Source organism: Octodon degus, unplaced genomic scaffold, assembly GCF_000260255.1.
Source record: "Octodon degus isolate 3935 unplaced genomic scaffold, OctDeg1.0 scaffold00017, whole genome shotgun sequence".
NCBI classification, from domain to species: domain Eukaryota; kingdom Metazoa; phylum Chordata; class Mammalia; order Rodentia; family Octodontidae; genus Octodon; species Octodon degus.
This window is the reverse complement of record NW_004524593.1, coordinates 7,414,626-7,435,465: the sequence shown is the minus strand read 5'-3', so window position 1 is coordinate 7,435,465 and position 20,840 is coordinate 7,414,626. Positions and strand designations below refer to the sequence as shown.

General features: G+C 42.4%; 1 protein-coding gene and 1 pseudogene across 10 annotated transcripts in view; both read left to right on the top strand.

Moving 5' to 3' along the window:
- Positions 1-20,840, top strand: part of Rgs7 (regulator of G protein signaling 7) — a 544,505-nt gene that overhangs the window by 225,229 nt on the left and 298,436 nt on the right. The window lies entirely within an intron of this gene.
- Positions 20,462-20,834, top strand: LOC101571141 (annotated as a pseudogene).

The following is a 20,840-nucleotide window of genomic DNA, read 5'->3' as shown; positions in this document are numbered from 1 at the left end:
GAGTCATATATTTATGAAATATGCTAAATTTATTGCAGAAAAAAAGATCTCTAAAAGTATGCTTTTGCATAAAATATAAGTTCCTATGTGAGGTTTCTAGGACTGTAACAAAATACTCAAGATAATAAACTTGAAAAAAAAGGAAGCGTTTTCATTGGCTTGTAGGTTGGAAGCTGTTAGTCCTTGGTCTGTTGGCCTCATGCTCTTGTTTTTCCTGTTTTGCTGAGGATGAAACTCAAGGTCTCCTGTACTCTAGAGTGTATTCTAGGGAGCTAAAGTAGATAGAAATGAATATAGCCAGAAAGGGACTGGGCTCTCCAGGAAGTCAGCACAAAAATAAAGACACCAGAATCATGGCTGGAGGAGTATCTGTGGAAGTCCAGGCCTTGAGATAAAGAGGCAGTGGCCAGGCCTCCGCCTCCCCAAGGGATACACAGTAGCATTTGTAGTGTACTTTGTCCTGTAAGTCCAGATAGGCATCAGTTGCCCTGGTGGGTGAGGTGGGTGACCAGAGCTTCGGATCTATTCCTTCCCTAAACTGCCTTTGCTCTTACCTTGTACCTGTGCTTCCTGACTCATTTCCCGACTGCATCAGTATTAGCTAAACTGCTATATTTGTAATTCTGTAGGTTGATTGTAGTTTGAACGATGTTGTTCTCACATTGTGACTAATTACCCCTGACAAAGGAATTCAGTGGCCATCTCATATATGACTTCTTCTGGAAATCTGGGAACTACTCTCTTCTCCTTATAAATAATAATAAAACTTTCCTAACTTCTTCCTTGGATTCTTGTCTTCATTCCTTGAGGTTGTTGGGCCACAAACTCAGTGTATTTGACAGCTAACAGGATGGGAGTTCCAGTTTTCCTAGATCAAGTGCTCTGCCACTAATCTACTTCTTGAAGGCCACAGTCTTTTTGGGGGCCTGCCTTTTGTTAATCTGCAGCTTCCTACAAGGTTCCTTAAAGTTCTGGCACCTTCAAAACGCGCTGAGCTACAGATAAAGCCTGTAGCACACGGGCCTTGGGAGGATGTCCCTGACTCAAACTATAGCAACTTCTGCTTGCTACTACTTGTAATCAGTGCTAGTTAAGCATTGAGTAAGATTTTAATTTTAATTGATAACATTGTTAACTGATTTAGTAATTTATTTCTAGCTTAGTAGAATTGTTTTCTGCATGCTTTCAGTCTTCATAGTTTATTAAGAAAGTTTTATGACTACCACATAGTTATATTTTACAAGAGTTGTATATGAAATATATACATATATATTACGAAATATATATACATATATATATCTAGTAAAATTGCTCAAACCTTACAAATATTCTTTATTTGGGAAATTCCTATTCATTTTTCATGACTCCACCATAACATCATCTTCACAGGGATGCTATGCTGGTAGCTTTGGGCAGATTTAGGTGTTCCTTCTCCTGGATTCTTTCTAAATTTTTTTTGCAATCAAATTGAAAGTGAAGTTCTGTGTACATATCTTCCTTAGAACATAAGTTCCTGTTATAGTTTGGGGCTTATAAAGCACAGCAATATAATACAGAACACTTTATTATAAGATTATTTTATAATAGTCACCCAAAGAGTCCCGTACAAAGAGAGTGTAGGAAATCTGTCCACACTGAAGACCAGAGAATGTAACTAAGGGCCTAGATCCCATGGTATTGCCTTGCATGAGTCCAGGTGAAGACCTAGAGCCCGTAACAATGCCTCTCACAAGCCCAACCAGAGGCCTAGAGCCCACAACAATGTCTCATGAAGGCTAGCTTCACAGATCTGCTCTGGGAAGGCCCAAAGGTCAGTGGTGGAAGCTAGAAAGCCTATGCCAGTGGGATGAAGGATCTGTGCTAGCATGCTCAGGGGTCTGCACTGCAATCAGAACTCCCCCAAAAGTTACCACAGCCATCCTCAGCAACAGTGAGGTCCCGAGCTCTTCTGAGGATGAGAATAGCTATGTCCTTATCAGGAAATGAGAACAACAGGCTTCTCCAGGAGACTGAGCAGTGTATGGTGTTTCCCTCCAGAGCTAGGAAATGGTGCTTGGAGTGAAGACCAGAGTTCCCCCAAAGTGAATCATAGCCATTCTCTGTGACAGTAAGGTCCCAAGAGCTTCTTCAACGAAACAGCTAAGCTCATCAGAAAAGCCAGCATTAGACGCTCCTCCAGGAAAATCTACAGCCCAGGAAAACCAACAGCTTCTTTTGCTTCCAACAGCTTTACTTCTTCCTCTAGTTATGCCTCTGACACTGCTGGCAGCAACCCTCAGGTTGGCCCCCCACACCCAGCACCAAGCTGGTTCAGTTCTGTGGGTTGTAGCAAGGTCACCACCAGTTATCAATCCATCTGAAGGTGAAAATTGTCTTCTAAGTTATATTTATTACAGTACTTAGAGTAATATGTTCCTTGTCATACAGTAGGCATTTAGACAGTACTTGAGGGGAGAAACAAGGAAGAAAAGGAAGGAAGGATAGAATGAAGGAAGGAAGAAAAGGGAGGAAAAAAGGGAGGGAGGAAGAGGAGGAAGAGAGATGAATAATAGAACAGTAATTTATTGGACTTAATCTTATGCATAGGACGCTGGAAGGTATGTTTCTGCTGTTAGACAGTGTTGTCAACTATAGCCCCCCCCCAAAAAAAATCAACTTAAGGTTGCTAAATAAAGAATGTACAATTTGAAGAGAAGAAATAATTATAGCTACCAGTTACATAGTGTTTCTCCAGGCAGGGCCTTTCCTGAGCAAGCTCGTTGGTGTGTGGGGAGTGGGTGTAGGAGGGTGTAAATCAGTGCATCCCCATAATAACCCTGAAAGGTGGATACTATTATTTATCATTTCTGTTTTTCTGATGCTGAGACCAAGGCCCCCTGATACCATCTTTCACTAGGTCAGAAGCCAGAGTGGTAGAGCTTGCTTGCGCAGCTGGCTGTTTGCGTTCCGGTGCCCCAACCCCACTCAGGGAACACAAATGGGAAAACTTGGGCAGCACTGGGAGGGCAACAGTGGCAGCATTTGAAACCTGGGTTAGGAAGCCCTTGGCAGACTTGAGGATGGCATTCCAGAGACTCTGGGGCTGGGCTTTCCCCTGTGCTCTCTGTGGGAAGCCATGGGAGTCATTTAATTTACTCTGATTCAGTTGCGTGTTATAGATCAGAGTTTTTTCCTACCTCAGAGAGAAGCTGTGAGGATCAGTGACGTAATGTGGAAAAGCACTTTAGGTTCCTAAGAGGGCATACGATCTGTATAGTGGAGGGATTTAATGTATGCCTGCCCTAATCCTTTATAAATTAGATGGGAATATAAGCTGTCCTTCAGCCCCAGGCTGCTTCCATACTGGGTCACAGTGGGGCAAAGCCTTCTTGGAGCAATAAATACATATTTACCTGGACATTCTTTTCTAAACACCTACTATGTGTCTTGGTTGTTTAGTCTAAAACTAACTATGAAGTTTATTGTATTGTTTTGAGAGATGGCATTAAATTTTTTTTAATAGAGAACTGCCTTTTTAAGAACAAAATGTCCTTACTGATCATACTTGGGAAGAAGCCCAAAACAGAGTGAAGGGAGTTGTTTTTCAGGAGGCAGAGGAGGCAGAGGAGGCTTTCTGCCTCTTACAGGGAAGATGAGGTCAGCGTGTGTGCACGCATGCGTGCTATCTAGACAACTGGAGCAACCTAGAGAAAATCAAACCCCATGCAGTACAATATAGGGTTCTTTCTGGCCCCTATAATATTAAATAAGATCTAGAAAGCTTCCTAAATGGTTAGTGAGTTGTCTTTATTGTGGAGACCAATGAAAGGACTGAGTTAGGGTTCCTTGCGGTACTTACAGTGACCCTAAGCTTGTATAGAGCTGAGCTGTGCAAATAATTTTCTGAAGTCTTTGGTGGTTGAACTCGCCTTCCGACTGTCCCTTTGGAAAGTCCAAGAACCTTATATAGATCACAAAGACAGAGTCTTTAGCTGATGCCTGGCCTATAGTTCATGAAGCAGCAAAGCATGACAGTGGCAAATTACCGAGGGTCATCAGAAGTATTTTCTGTTCATTGTCTTGGAAAGAAGCAAAAGCTTTAGTCTCTGAAGAGACTTCTCACTTCTTCATACAATCAACTTTTCCAGGCCTTTCCAATCTCTTGGTACACTGGGAGTCAGTTGATAAGTCGTAATCCAGAATAACCGAGCAAGCTCCAGCTCTCTTCTGCTTGGGTTCAAGCTGCCCTCCAGGGCAGCTGGGCAGCTTCCCTCCAGGAGTGGGGCCAGTGCCCTGCTGCTGAGCAGGTTTCGATTGATTGATTCAGGAAGCAGCAAAAGCTTGAGTCTCACCAGGTTGTGGTGCAAAATTAGAGCAGGGGGAAGAGGGGCGCCCCCCTTGCTTAGTCCAGCTGTGACGGCAGGACTCAAGGCTGTTGCTGAGTACCTAGCAGGGAGCAGTTGGCTTGGCGATGCCTTGCTGAGGTTAGGAAGGTAAAATGTAAGGCCAATAGGGTAGTGAGAAGAATCAAAGAAGAGAGACCTGGCATCCCACTCAGACTTGAGGGTCTTGCTGAGGCTGGGCACGTCATCCGAGAGACTGGACTGAGGCCACCATTCTGATGTCCGCTAGGGTTCACGGGCACTTGTGAGAGCAGCTGCACGGAGCTGCAGCGGCCCCTGGGGTTGGACCATAGCTGCAGCAACTGTGTTCCTTTGATTTATTGAGCACCTGATGTGTACTACATGCCAGGTATTTGGCTAGTGATGCATGAACTGCTAAATAGAAGGTACGAGTAATAACAAAGCACATGGTCGTCCGATTTTCACTTGATGCTCCTTCACTTTACCACCAGGGGAGATGAGGTGCTCAGTAGTTAGAGTATGTCAGGGTGGTACCACTCAAGTGCTTCAAGAAAGGTGAGGAATGTATGTAACAAAGGATTTATCAAAGGCAGCACCTAAAGGATTTTTAAAAGTGAAAAAAGAAAAAAAAAAAACAGTACTGGGACAGAACTTAGTAATTATCTTTAGAAAAAGAATGAGCAGTTGCAATAAAGGGTATCCAACATATAGTCTTTGTTCTGTAATCCACATTGTTGCAAGTTGATCGTGACTAGAAATCTAGGATACTGTGGTCTCCTATGAGCTCCCAGGTGACTCCCTCCACTAATATATTGTACTGCAAAGTCGCAGCATAGCTTGTCAGGTTTTATGTGTGGCTCCATCAAATATAGGGCGTATTCTCAAAGCTTTATTATTACTGCTCCTTAGTAATACTTTGTTCCTGCTAGTTTTCCCTCCCTCTCTCCCTCCGATCCTCCCTTTCTCCCTCCCTCCCTCCCTCCTTCCCTCCCTCCCTCTCTCCCTCCCTCCCTGTAATCTTCCCCCTGCCTCCCTCCCTCCCATACCATGGGCCCCCCAGGTGTGTCCTGCTGAACCGCAGCTCTTGTAGTTTTCCAGACACAATACTATAGCAATGCTGTGGAAACACTGCAAACTGTCCTTCTCTGTTAGAGAACTTCGGAGAAGTTTAAAAAATAAGATGCCTAGAAGCCTCTGTTGGTGACATCTTTTTGAACCTCTTTTTTCACCTGTTATTTCACAAACAATTTGGACACGAACTCCCTTTTCCTGATCTGAATGAGTATTGGTCCAAATCTGTTCTCTCAATGTATTTCAGGGCCTGGAGAAACCCATGAGGCCTAGAAGAGGGTGTTGAATGGAGCAAAGAAAGCACCCAACAGTGTGATGATAATATATCGGGAAGTATTCGAGACAGTTAGCACATGTATTAGTGAGGGTTTACTAGAGGAAAAACTAGTATAACACAATATAATATAGACTTATAAAATAAGCTTATAATGTCTGTGTGCTGAATCGGGTAGAAGACTGCAAACTGACTGCCTACTTGATGAAGAGCTGGAAGATCTAGTCAAGTGCTAGAGGCCTGGTGCTCCCTGCAGTGCCTGCAGGAAGAGGCTGCATGGGAAGCCTTGAGGAGACGAAGATGCACCTCTAATGGAAATGGCAAGAGGCAAAAGGCGGCAGCAAGCAGGAGGTGGGGGGTCCCTTTTTATTCCGGCCAGGCCACAAGCCTGTTGGCTGGTGCCACCCACACCTGTGATGGCTCTTCCTTCCCCAGTATGTGGCCTGTATGTCAACCATCCATAGACACCACAGAGTTTTACTAATTTGGTAGGTGGTTATTATACAAGTCAAATTGACAGATCATAACACATGAGACCTGGGGGCAAAGTATTCTAATCGATTTTAAACACACACATATGCACACACACATACATGGGCACATGCGTGCACATACACACAGTGGCACTTCGGTTCACCAGTGATGTTGTTCTCAAATAATTTTGTTCCTACACAGAAATATTTGCAAAAAAAATAGTTCTTTGAAACAATGTCTCACTATGCAGTTCATACTGGACTTGAACTCACTTATGTAGTGCGAGCTGACCTCAGACTCACAATGATCCTTCTGCCGCCGCCTCCCGAGTACTGGTATACAGACGTGCACCATCATTTCCATTTTCTTTGCAAGCTCTGCATCAGGTCACAAGAAGAAACATGTTCGTGGGGCTGTTTTCCCCCCAGAAACACAGACATGGTCATATTTTCCAAAATCATAGAACAAATTAAGTGTATGAATCCAAGTACCCGTACATGTACACACACACAGAAACACATTTCTGCTAGTCTTCAAAGTTCAGACTGATGTGAAACACGTGTACTTTACCTATGTAAAATACCCTACTACTTTGTGCACTTCCACTCTGAATCCTCTTTTTCTGTTTTCTAAGCTAGCTACACAGACTCAGCAGCTGCCTTACTGCCAGGGGTACCCTTTCCTGGTGCAGTCAGCTGTTGCCTGGAGGCCATGGCTTTTTCATGCCTGAGATCAGTTCTGCCATTCACAGGAAGGCTAATGAAGCTCCAGGGCCATCTAACCCTCCTATGAATTTAACAAGCATAACAAGTTTTAATACACACACACACACACACACACACACACACACAGGTAGATAGATATAGATATGTTTGAGGTAAAATGATTAACATACAAAGCAAAATTTCTACTCCTAAGAAGTGTATATTTTAGTGGAAGAGATAGATAAGTAAGCTGCAAACAGCAGATCATGTAGTAAGTACTGTGGTTAAGAGTAAGATGAGAGCGAAGGCTCCTGAAGCCATTAACATTTGAGCATAATCTTCTAGGATCTGCTGATTTTCACCAAGAGTCTGCCCATGCAGTGGCTTGGAGGTGTGCCTAAGCAGGACATACTTGGAAAGTGGCTCAAAACTCCAGTGCGGGAAGGAAGGAAAGGCAAGGGGATTGCATTGGCGACGAGGCAGGACCTTTATGCCAAGCCCTTTAAACTCTTCCTAAAGTCAGAACAGAGCGAAAGGTGAGATCTACGGTGCTTGTGACACATCACTGTGGTCCCACGGTGGAAGATGGCTTTAAAAAGGTCAAGACTGCATGCTAAAGCCTGGCTGTCTCCAGAAGAAGCTCTGCGCCATCATTTGAGTTGCAATCTGATTGGGTTGCTCTTCTCACAAAACATCATTGGTGTTAGAATCATTAAGTGGAGGACCAGCTCCGCTCTTTCAGACATAGATAATTGGCAAGTGAAAAAAATGAACCAGTTGAGCCTGTCATGTGTAGAAGAACACTTGGTAATGGTATTAGCTGCCACACATGAAGTTCAGACTTCTGAGTAAAAGCTAGAGCTTTGGAGCACTCGTAACTGTCCTCGTGAGCAGGCACCTTCTCAGATGCAAAAGGTGTTTCTCGTGAGGTGAGTGGTGATGCTCATATGTGCCATATCTGATACTGTCATTTTTTATAATGAAGTGTGTCAGTATTTGAGAACCCAGAATAGCTCCAGTGAGTCAATACTTTCCACATGACCAGGGCTTGCAAGTCCTGGGTGAAAGATCCATTCAAAGCATAAAATACAACATTGAACTTTTAAGAGTGTGAAAACATCATTAAAGAGGCGGTAGGTTCTACAGATAAGTAAACATTAAGAAGTTAGTGTAGCAGCAGAGATATGTAAAGACCTTCTGTGGCCTGACGAGGCTAATAAAACGTCCCATTCTTTCCAGTGTACTTTTCTGTGTGACGTGGGATTTCCTTCAGCCACACAGTGTGTTACAACCAACTGAATGCAGAAATATATGTGAGCATCAGCTGTCCTCTGAACCAGATATTGAAGAGATCTGCAAAAGTGTAAAATAATAGCATTCCTGATGTTAAATATTTTTGGGAGAAAAGATGTATGTGATAAGAAATTATATTACCATGTAATAGATTTATTTTCTAATTTTAATGAAATAACATTTCATTATTAGTTTTAATTTAAAAAAGGGTTAAGTAACAATAGCTATAAGCCATCTGAGCTGGGCATGGTGGGCCACACCTATTGTCCCAGCACTTGAAAAGCTGAAGCAGGAAGGTCACTGAGTTCGATGCCATTTTTTGCTCACAGTGAACTCAAGACCAGCCTGAACCACACAGTGTGGCCCTGTCCTCTAAAATACCAAAACCAAAAACCCCAAAAGATTAAAAGAACTATCTAATAAGAAAAAATATTTGTAGTCCTCATTATTATTTTTAAATGTTAAGAGGTTCCAAGATTAAAAACAAGTTTGAGAACTTTGGGTTTGACAAACTCTTTGTAGGTTGATGACAGAGGTTTGGCTTCAAGTGCAGTGAAAGAAAGTAGTTATGGGAGGGCTGTGAGAGTATTCTTTGGATTTGTTGTTGTTTTATTTTGAAGGCTTTACTTGGTGAATTTTAAGGTTGAAAAGTACTTGCATATGTTATGTGGAATGAACTCAGTAGGACAGTTTTTAGAAAATACCCACAACCTTGTGTGTTCTCAGGGTGTCCTGAAAATAGTTCAGAGAGTTGTGCTATTTTTATTTTAATATAATAGAACAATATAGAAAAATAATGTGCTTTACTACTGATAGTAAGGTTATACTCTATAGAGTAAAACTTTTATTTCCAATAATTCCATGTCTCTAGGATGACATATAAATATCTGGTCATGACAAAAAATGGTTATGTGATGGTGGGTCACCCACGAGTGCTGGAAATCCTTTGCAGGAGAGAATTGTGTGAGCCTGACTGCCTGAATTCTGACCTCATCTAGCTTGGTTTTCTGTAGTGGGCTCTCCTTCCCAGTGTCATTTTCTGATTTCCTAGATGAGAGACCCTTTATCTTCGTTGGCTTCTCCACACAGACTGTAGGCTGATCTGATTTAAATGGCGCCACTGCCGCTTTCTTCTGTGATTGCTTTATTTCGTTACTCATTTTCCATTTGCATCCCTCTGTGCACCCCGTTCTTTCACTTGGTCCTACAGAGGCCGCTCCACAAGCTGTCTGTGCGGGTCAAATGTATCAGTCTGCTTCCTGCTGGCCGCTTGCTGATCTGATAGGCACTCCGTGCTCAAAGCCCAGGCCCAGGCTCTGTCCCCTGAGAACTCATTCCACCTGCTTTTCCTCTTTCCAGCCACAGAGCAGACGTCGTAGATTCATAACACACACTAGCCATTTGAGTGGGGCATTCAGAATCACTGCGGATTCATTTCAGCACCAGTCATGTGGAGTGAATGACTTCGGTCTTGCTTCATTTTAAAAATTTTCTTTCTTTCTTTTTTTTTTTTTGTATGTGGCCAGTTCAGCCCACCCTGGGGGCCTGGCTGGTGTGGCATGTGGTGCTGGGGATCAAACTGCAGTCCCTGCATGCTTACCTAAGCAGGCACTTTAGACTGCTGAGCTATCTCACTGGCCGCTGACCTTGTCTAACTCCAAGCAGTGATTTCCAGGGAATGTAAGAGGACAAGCAGAACTTGCAGCGAGAGCGTGTCAGAGTCGTGGATGAAATAAATGCCAAGGAGTTTTCTCAAGGCACATAATCAGTTCGAACGTTTCCAGTATGATATAGGGCTTTTCTTCAAATTACCCAAGAGGAGTCTGTGTTCGGGAACATTTATTTTTTATTGGAGAAGAAAACTGATTTTTTCCTCATATTGTTTGTGAAATATCCACTTTTGTTGTCGTATTGAGCAGGCAGGCCTGCTTTGTGACCCTGCTTCACTAGGGTCCCTTCTCACCAGCTGTGCAGCCTAAGGCTGTCACTGAGCCCTACCAAACTCTTAAAACTATATTTTAAAAGAAGTTAACAATAATTACTTTATCTTTATTACATGGTTAGTAAGAACAAATTTAGAAACTATATAAGTAAAAAGTACATGAAGTGTACTGTTATTATATTATATGTATATCTATTTAGATATCATTTAGACCAGCTGCTAACTCAGGAGAAAACATGATTTAGAGTCTGTAAAGCTTAGATAACAATATATAAATCTATAAACAAATATGTAGATCAAACAAATATCTTTATAAAACCAGAGTGTACTCTGATACATTTCTGGCCAGGTTAAATTAGGATGAAACACTTTTTTTCTGTCTATATTTTTATTTTGTATTTTTAAATGCTATGAAGCAGTAACTTATTCCTGCAGACTTTATTTTTGCAGTTTGCAACAAATAACCAGAAAAAGCACAGGCTGGAAGAGGGAACTCAGAATTCCCTCCTTGTGGCCACAGCAGGAGAGCAGCTGCCCATGAGGCTGGGGGACAGGTAAACGTGAGCAGTAAACCTCTCTAGAAAGGGTAGGACAGAGAAGGGCCCGTGAGCTGAGCTAGTGAGCTCCGTGAGCTGTTGTTACCCGGCCATCAGCTCAACAGTGAAAGGAGTGGATAGAGAGAGGGAGAAAAAACCCAGAATACGAAGCAAGAGCAGAAGCTGCAGCACCCATGGCTGAAACTCCCCTGGGTGCCACAGTGCCCAGGATGAGACAACAGGAATCCCAAAAGCATTCACCACATTGACCTCTGGACACATCAGAGTTCTTAATCATGTAGCCCAGGACAGTCAGTTTGCTCTGTACTGTTCTGGCCATAACAGAGGTCTCAGTGGTGTCTCTTTTCAATCTATACACATAGTAGAAGCCCAAGACTAATGTAACTTGACACAGCGGCAATAACCACAATGCAATAGGGCAACTGAGCTAGGTCCCCGCTCTTCTGCATTTGCATGTAGACTGTCACGCCCATGGCTGAAGGGAAAGAACAAGAGCTAATACCATTGCCCTAGCCCAAGCTATGGACTTGATGGCTACCTCCAGCACGCGTGCAGCTGCAGCTGGGGATGCAGCCACACTGGGGACAGAAAACAAGACAATTCAGACAAACACAAAGGGACAACAACATCCCAGGAAATTTTGGTTTTCCCTTTTTTACTTTACTAATTTAGACTCTTGGCTGGATTTTAAACAAAAAAACAAACTGCCAACATTCCCATAGATTCCCTGGTAAGGTAACACAGGGCTTTCCCTGTAACAAATTTAAAATAAATGAGGAAAACAAACCTCATGGGGCCTCCAGCCTGAGAAGAATCTGGGAATATTTATCTATGAGAAAGCATACTCTCTCAGTGAGAGAAACAGTGTATCAGTAGTATCTCAGGAATACTAATCTGAGATAGATTGACATAACTTTTACATCTGAAAGTTAGGGCCCATGAACATCAGCCTTGAGAGAACAAAGGCCAATGGAATCTTATTTAGGTCAGAGTAAGGTCTGTTATTTTTTTTACATCGTGGCATTCTGTTCCTTTAGCCATTTTGAGGCAGTTAGCTGAAATCAGCTTTGGTGCCAAAAACCACCCAAAAGTGGCTCACAGGCCCGGAGGCTAGGCTGGCCTTTTTTTCTAAGAGTGTCTTGCCGATAGGGATCCTGAGGCTCATTGTTTGTGATCCTAGAAATGGTCAAGAATACATTGCAATGGTGACAAAGAAGCAGAAGCGGTCTGACCCATAGTTACAAACAACACAACCAACAGACAAATCCAATGCTCCAGTCTACTGTCGTGGAGGGGAGCAGAATCCAGGGAATTTATGTTGCATCTAACTCCTCCAGTGACTCACAAAGGGGCACCCTAACAGAAAAATAAGTCTCTTACTGACAAGAGGTTCCAAATGGTTCATGTTGTCCAAATCAACAAAGAATTTGAAAACTTTTGGAGACCTGTATAAGTCCAGGGCTGAAGAATTTTCCCAGGTTACAGTTCTTTGAAAAAACTGGTTTCTCTTTGATCCCAGTTAATGGGATCCTGGACGAGCCCCCAAATGTTATGGGTTCTCAACACAGAAACTAGACATGAGTCCAAATTATAATTTAAATATGAGCCTTTTATTGCTGGGTCCCAGACTGCTTAACCATACTCATGCAGGAGAGGACAAACGGCCAGGAGCCTTGGAAGTATAGAGGTTTTAAAGGTAGAAACTGCATCCTGTTTGGCAGACAAATTTGTCATTTAACATAGAACAGTACCTTTAGGGACAGCGTGACCGTTACTCAGCATACATTTTTTCTGGGAGCATTGTTTTCTGGGAACTCAGTCTATTGATGATTTATCAATGGTACACCAAGCCTCCTTGGGGTCTTACAAGGAAGCAGGGTAACAAAAAGTTGAGCAGAGTAATTTTTTATATTTAGTTTTACATTAACTCATCACATTACTTTTACATTAACCCTTTACAAGCCTATGAAAGGAATCTTTTTTTTTTTTTTTAAAGTACAGGGTCTACAGGGTCTCACTACACAGATCAGACTCGTAGTGATCCTCCTGTTTTCAGCCTCCCAAGCACTAGTATTACAGGCACTACCACACCCAGTCTCAATTGCCATCTCAGCATGCCCTGGAGATGGGGCCAGGATGGCACTCTGTGAACCGAACCCTAGTCCCTGCATCTGCCCTAGCAGGCACTTTAAAGGGCATCATTTTGAATGAAGCATGTCCCATGTCCTTTTTAGGAATGTGGTGGGATAAATAAAAGTGTGGCCATTAATGGAGGTGGCCTAATTTAGAATAATCAGAAATCTGCTGGCCTGGGAGGACACAGAAGTCTTTTATGCTGTATATGGTTGGTTTGGGAACATCTTTAGCTTTCTCTTGATTGCTCTGAGTTGGGTATAGGGGTAAAGGTTAGGGAAGGTGTGGTCACTGCCCAAGTCCTGACCATTCAAGCCTTCTTGTTGCTGAGCTGCGGTTTGCTGCCTGTGCTGGTTATATAGAGCCTCACCGATGTCTCTATAGTCCCAGGATTTTTAAAGATGTGATTATAGATATGATTAAAACAGGATTTATCCTCTTGAAAATTCCATTAGAAGAGAACAGAAGAAAGAAGACATATATAGGCAACTATAATGTAATGCAGAATGTCTCAGGAGAAGGGAATAAAGAAAATCATCACAGCCACTCAGAAAATAGGACAGTCTGCATTCAGAGTGGTGCCACCTGTGTCATCTTAGAGTCTGAGCCAAGCAAGGTGGGGGAGCCCATGCTGTCCGGTACGTGTTCAGTCAGGAAGCAGTATTCACATTTCACAGGGAAAAGCACAAGAGTTTCAGAAAGCATCAGCTGCCCTCCTGAAATCACCCTGGAATGACAGACTCGAGATTCGAATGTGGTTCTGCAAAGCGAGGAGGGCAATTTGGTCTGTGCTTCCTGGTTGAAGTTGTAAGCCTGTGAGGGGATCAAAATGTAGGGGAAGTGGTCCAGTTTTAAAATATAGACAGTATTTTTATTTTTTTTTCTTAAAAGCAGTCTAAAAAATTGAATTGTCATTAACCCAGAGATGGTGCCACCTGTGTCATCTTAGAGTCTGAGCCGAGCAAGGGGGGGGGGGGAGCCCATGCTGTCCCTTGATAATCAACATTATCGAGGCCTGCTTGGCTGGTGGAGACATACAGCCATTGTTGACCTCATTAGAGGGCATTTCAGGTTACCTCAGAGTCTCTGTGGGATTTCACACTCATCCAAAGGGGAAATCATTTTCAGTAATTCTGTAGCACTGCCAGGGACTTCCGATCTCCATGTGCCAACCGTAAGAGAAGGCGTCACAGCCACTGAGCAAGAAGAAAAGCGCATTTCTGTTTTAAAAAATTCATCCTCTCATAGAATCATTGAGCACTGTTTTCAGGAAGCAAAAAGCCAAACATTCTGACGCCTTTGGGACGCGTGGGAAAAACAGAATCTTGAGATTCTAAAAGGGCCAGAAGTTACGTGTTTGTATGTTCAGTTTGGACCTACTTTGCTTGTGGATTTATAGAAATTAGTTCACCACTAGGCCTCATTTTCCTCTTGAGAACATGGCAGAATGAATGATCAGTTACAACAGAGGCTTGTTCGGAAAGCTTTCTTTCTTCCCTAGATGGCAGGAAGGAGGTGATTCTGCCAAACCCTTGTCTCCAGCCTTCCAGATGGAAAGGGTGAGTCAGGAAAGTTCCATTGAGTTTTCTGTGTAAAGCTCACTGCTCTGTGAGCTGGAGAGATCAATAAAGCTGTTCAAAGGCGTCTGAAAAATAAAATCCATTTTAACTTTGTAGTGCCTTGAAATGGCAGGCCTAGGAAGGGTGTAATTAAAGTGAAAACTCTTTTTTCTTTTGCCTTTCTGCAGTTTACTCATCGATCTCTGAAGAATTCTAGGAATTGGAAATTTAAAAATCAATGCTTGAAATAAGTAAACCAAGAATGTCATGCAGAGAAAAAGTCAGACTCAGCAGCAGCAAAAACTAACTTAAAATTTTGAAAAGCGTGAAACCTAGAAGGTGAATAAGCAAATTGCCGCACACCTATAGCTATACATCACTGAGCATCAGGAGTATGTTCTGAAGGCATGCAGGAGTGGGCTTCTGCTGCCCCGGATGGTACAATCCGCTGCACACCCAGGCTGTGCATAGGAAGAAGTTCTGCTCTCAGGGCTAGGATGGATACAACCGCATGAGGGTTAATCTGATGGGGAAAAAGAAAATGAAATCAAAAGTCAAGTAAGTAGGACAGACTCAGACAAATAACATGTGTTTCCTCTTGAGTTTGGATTCTATCAAGGGAAAAAAGACTGCATGAAAGTAGAAGGGAGACTATGAGAAAAGAAAAAGGGCATAGGGCCAGGTAGATGGCAAGGGAGAAATAGTAGGGGGTGGAAATGATCTTAGTATGTTATATGCATGCATGACTAAACAAAAATGAAACCCATTGGTCTTTATAACTAATATGCAATAATAAAAAGCAGAGTAAGCATGAGATATATGAGTCTGCTACCAAAAATGTACATTGTCACAGTAGACATTTTTTTTTTTTCTAGTGGAGACCATATACTTTAAAATAAATGACAGAAATTATAACATAGTGCTGGGGATGTTGTTCAGTGGTAGAATGCTTGTCTAGGATGTGTAAAGCCTTAGGATCAATACCCAATCCCAAGCAAAATATATACAGTATAGTATAAAAAACACACCAGCCAGTAATGTAGTCATTTGTTATCATGATTATTATATCCTGGATGTAGCTGTTTGTACTATGCTTTTACACAGCCAGTGGTGCTGGTGTACTGGCCTCCACATCACCACAAACACATGTGTTGTGCTAGTGTACATTGTGTCCCACTGCCTGCCTTGTGATGCTGTGGTGGTGAAAATGTTGTGGGACAACAGGCAACTTCCAGCTCCCTCTTGGCTCTGTGGTTCTAGTCCCCATGCAGTCCGCTACAGTATGCCCTCAGGTGGCACACGACGGCATTTATCTTCAAGTGTGACTCTTCGTCATTGACATGATTATGCTTTTGTCCTTTGTCAGTGCCTTTTCCTCACCATCGAGTGATAATCCTTTCTCTTTCTTTGAAAAATGAGTCACAGCCAGGTCATTAATTCCTGGGCTGCGCTGACCCGGTGGATCAGGCTAAGCTCTGCTGTTGTATAAGGTGGCAAAGACTTTAAGGTCATCCTTCTGAAACTCCTAGAAGAATATTAAAATGATTCCACAAATGTCTTTGCATCTCACTATACAGAGGAATCATCATAAAAGTAAATTACTTAGTAATGTTTCTTATTACCACAATATTAAAAAATATGTATTTTTATCCTCTCTGTGTGGGGAGCGGGGAGATGGCTCAGTAGAAAGGGCCTGAGTTCAATCCCCGGTTCTGCCAAAAAAAAAATTCTCTCTGTCTACCCTGAGTACACTGTGGAGGCTGAGGCAGGATAATCATTGCGAGTTTGAGACCAGCCTGGGCTATAAAGTGAGCTCAAGGCCAGCCTAAACAGTGTAATGAGACCCTGTCTTAAAAAGATTAAAAAAAAAAAATAAAATGTACCTACACTGAGTCCAACATCTTCATGTTTGCTTTCAGGGGAAGCAGCAGTCCAGTGGCCAGAGCCTTAATGATTAAGTCCTGCCCTGAACAAGGCTCCTGCCTCAAGTGGGAAGACTCAATCCTAGTGGCTGAGGAAGTCTACAGCATGTAATAAGTTAACATCTTTCCCGGGTATCTGGAATGACACTAGTCTTGAAGCAGCCTTGAAGGAATTGGAAAGTTAATCGTGAATGTGTTGTGGGGCAGAGCCTCATTCTCTGAGGGAATTTCTCTTGAGAAAGGCAGTAGGTTGGGCGTGGCATCCTTTGACAGTCCTTTGTGGGTTTTATAAAAAAGAATTTAACTCAGGTGAATTTGTACATCAGTGAATCATTAGCTAGGCCTCTTTTCTTCGTCCTTGGAAAGGGCCCCACAGCTCCATTTTCTTTAAATTGTTCTCTAGGACTCTGCCCTGGCCTGTGGAAATAAGGAATACATAATGGCATCTGTCACAAAATGATGAAACCACGCTTGTCTGCTTGTGTTTATTTTTGCTGAGTTGATATTGACTCCCCTTATCCTCTAGCCAGAAGTATGAGCTAAATAGACCTGCTGGGGTGAGAGCTTTTTCTGTAGACACAGAGGAACAAGGGTGGGAATAAAACAAATTCTAGGTCTTGTTGTCTTTCTTGATATTTAAGCATGAATATTAAACCTGAATGTGATTTACTGTGGCATTCCTGCTCACAAACATGAGTGTTCATGGATATATGGATGAGGCGACTTGTGTACATTTTGTGGTTTTCAGGTAATTGTGATAGTTGCCAAACTATAAACAAGGTTTGCATTTTCATGTAGCAGCTGAAACAATGCATGTGCAGCCTCTTGATTTAACTCCTGTCTTCTAGGGCTGACCTGATAGCTCAGTAGACTAAAGTACCTGCTTAGGCAGAGCACAGTGGCCAGGGTTTGATCCCTGCCATACCAGCCGTCCCCCTGTGGCAGGCTGAGAAGGTGATTGAGACTAGGCTTGGTGGTACGCGTTTGTAATCCTAGGGCGTGGGAGGCTGAAAACAGGAGAATCACCAGGCATCTGATCTATGTAGTGAGACCTTGTGCACCCTGTAGACCTTGTCCTAAATACAGGAAAAAAAAAAAAAAATCCTGTCTTCTTTTCGTACCTGTTTTTGTCTCTCATGAATTCATCCAAATCTTTTTTTTGGAAGCCATTTAGGTTTTCTGTAATCAATTAGGTGAGTCTAATATATCCGATAAATTTGACAGTCTTTTTCCTAAGAGCTCAGAAGATGTGAATATTTGTAATTATTATTATTATTATTATTATTATTATTATGTAATGTACTTGGTTGTTGCAGGGTCTCACCACACAACTGGACTCGGTTATCCTCCTCTTCTCAGCCTCCCCAGTACTGGGATTATAGGTGTACACCACTATTCCACCCACCCCTCAACTCTATGGCCTGCTCAGCCTGCCTTGGGAGCAGGGCTGGCACTATTCCACCCACCCCTCAACTCTATGGCCTGCTCAGCCTGCCTTGGGAGCAGGGCTGGCATGGCATGTGGTGCCGGGGATCAAGCCTTGGTCCCTGCACTTGCCTAAGTTTGCCTAAGCAGGCACTTTAGTCTGCTGAGCTATCTCACTGGCCAGATGTAAATACTTTGAAATTGCAGTAGAAGATTTAAAAACCTGTAATGATTGCTAAGCTATAAGTACCCTGGAAATGATGGCAGACTTCTTTTGAGGTAGAAATATGAGGAAAACTAAGAAATCTTGGCTTGGGGAAAGGATAAGGAGCAAAGCTTCTAGAAGCTGATGGAATCACCATTTATTTTTAAAGTTTCCAGGAGATCATACCTACAGGGTGTGTTCAAGGTCTTTGATGAAGTGTGTGCGCATGCCTGTGCGTACACACACACACACACACACAACACACACACACAAACCCAGCATCCTTTAAATTGCAGAGGATGTTGATGAGCGTAGCTTTCTTTTCCACACTGGCTGAGCTCCTTGTTTTCAGTCCATTTGTAAGGATAGCAGAGGGGTTCTTGCTCCTTAGCGCTTATATTTTCTTGTTCTCTCATTTTCAGTGTAGAGATGAACTGGAAGGACATCACTGCCCTGCTTATCATAGGTTGTGGACAAATGGAGAGAGAGGGGTTGGGGCAAGAAGAATATTTATTTCACAAGGATCCAGAAATAGACTGGTGTTGTTCAGTGACAAACAACTGTTCAGATTTTCTTCATAAATACCAGCGTGTGTGGTGGGAACAGTTGCAGAAGGAGGTGACCTACATGTCCAGCTGGGCCTGCTGATCATGCAAAAGCAGATGCAACATTCGGAATCAGAATTTATGGAGTAATCGATACTGTGACTATGATAAGCAAGATGCTGGTAGCTGAATTCTGGAAACCAGAGAGGGTGCGGCTTCTGTTAAGCAACAGAAGTAGAAAGTAAGAAGGAACTATGCGTGGATTTCGGTAGCAGGTCATTCATATACAAGATGCATTACTGAAGAAGCTGGGAAAAGTGGATGGCTTGAGAAAGATTTATACAAATGTATTCACAGTGAGGACATAACAGGCTCCTGGGGGAAGCTGAGATTTAAATTGAACTGAAACAGTGAAATAACTCTTCCATTCCAGAGCTGTCATAGATGTACCAAACTGCATGCAGGCATTTTGAAGAACTTTTCTTTTGGTGAGAGTGTTATAAAATGACCAGTGCAGCCTAGCGTAACTGTGACATCTTTGATTGATCTTTCTTGCTAGAATCTCAAGATAATCCAGGTTGTATTCTGTATTTTCTCCTCCAAATCAATGGCTGCTTTTAGATATTTTGTTTTCTCAGTGTCTGTTGATAATGTTAATTTTAAGAAATGTTTGGTCCATATTTGTTAAGCCCTGGAGGCTGGCAGAGTTTGAAGTTGATTCTAAAAGCTAAAGTAAGAGAAGAAAGAAGAGTTCATTTGCAATTGAGCACTTGTATCAATAAAATGTCCACAAGAGCAGTCTTTCCTTTGAAAGGAATTCTACTGTATTCTTTTTAGAGTAGTAATTTAATAAGACTCTTGATTTCATCTTCTGGGGTTATAAGAGATGTGACTAACGAAAAAGGAATATAAACAAGTTAGTCTAATAAGCCTGAAGTTACAAGATTTTTTTATTAAAGCATCACTTCTGGGTCGACCAGCTGGGTTGTTGCAGGTCACTGGCAATTGCACTAAATGTTTACCGGCGAAGTAACAGGCATTTGGAGGCATTTGACCTCCAAATGTGTGATTACAGATGTGCAAATAAAAGGCTTAATGTTTGAGATATTAATACTATAAAATGACAATTTAAAAATACATATGGGAACAATAATTATACAGTAAGTCTGTATGCATGCATGGAAAAACAAAACCATACAAAAACAATACAAAGTGAAAAAGCTAGGAGTCCTCCGTAACCCCCTCATGGCCCGTGCCTGAGGTATGAAAATTGGTGCAAATCTTCCAAGCATTTATATTTGAAGTGGGATGATATGTGTGCATTTAAATAACCCAAGTCTCAGGAAAGAAGGTCCATAGTAGATATCAAGAAAAAAGAACAAAGAAAGATGTTAAGAAACTCAAAAGTAGCTATAATTCTGTTCAATAGGGCCAAGCAAGGTGGGAAGGGATGAAAAAGGGCTTCAGGGAGAAAGAAAAGGGCTCCTAGATGAAAAATTGGATTGCTGCAGGCACAGCTGGAACAAGCAGGTCCCAAGTGAAGAAGGTGCAGTGTGAGAGGATAAAGAGGCCTGAAGTGAATACCGTATGTGTGTTTGCCATGCATGAGATAGGGTTAGGAGAAGAAAATTTTAAGTCTGGAATGACAACTTTGGATCAAGCTATGGAGACATTCGAGTAACCACTCAGAGCATTTGTGGTGTTATCATTTCAATGGCTATGTTACATAAGAGGTGAATATTGAGACTTATTTCCAATTTAAATACGAAATTTGTCAACCAAGCAGACTAATGTGTATGCAAACAAGCTAAGAAATCCATGTAGGAGAGAATTTCAGATAAGCTTCAGAGAACTAAACAGACAATCTTGAAGAAATATTAAAACAAATTTAGTTTGCAGATCTTCATTGTTCTGGTATTGGGCAACAATTCATCACATAAAACGAAATGAACCTTCCGATGATCAGCTGAACAGAAGAGGCTGGCTTTGCCGGCAGAAAAGGGCCAAAGAGGCCATGAACAGCGTTGGAGAGGCTTGCACGGATGTGAAGCGCGAGTACCATCAGTGCTTCAATCACTGGTTTGCCGAGAAGTTTCTCAAGGGGGACGGCTCCGGGGACCTGTGTACTGATCTCTTCAGGCGCTACCAGCAGTGTGTTCAGAAAGCAATAAAGGAGAAAGAGATGCCTACTGAAGGGCTGGAGTTCATGGGCCACAGCAAAGAAAAGCCCGAAAATTCTTCTTGACCTTAAAAATGGATTCCTCTTCAGGAAATTGAGGACTCTGGATTTTGTCAACCAAAACCCTCCCTGAAAATAGCCACAGGATTGATGAATTTAGGAGGGAGGAGTTTTTCTTCCTTCTTGATGTTTTCCTCATTTGTAAATGATGAAT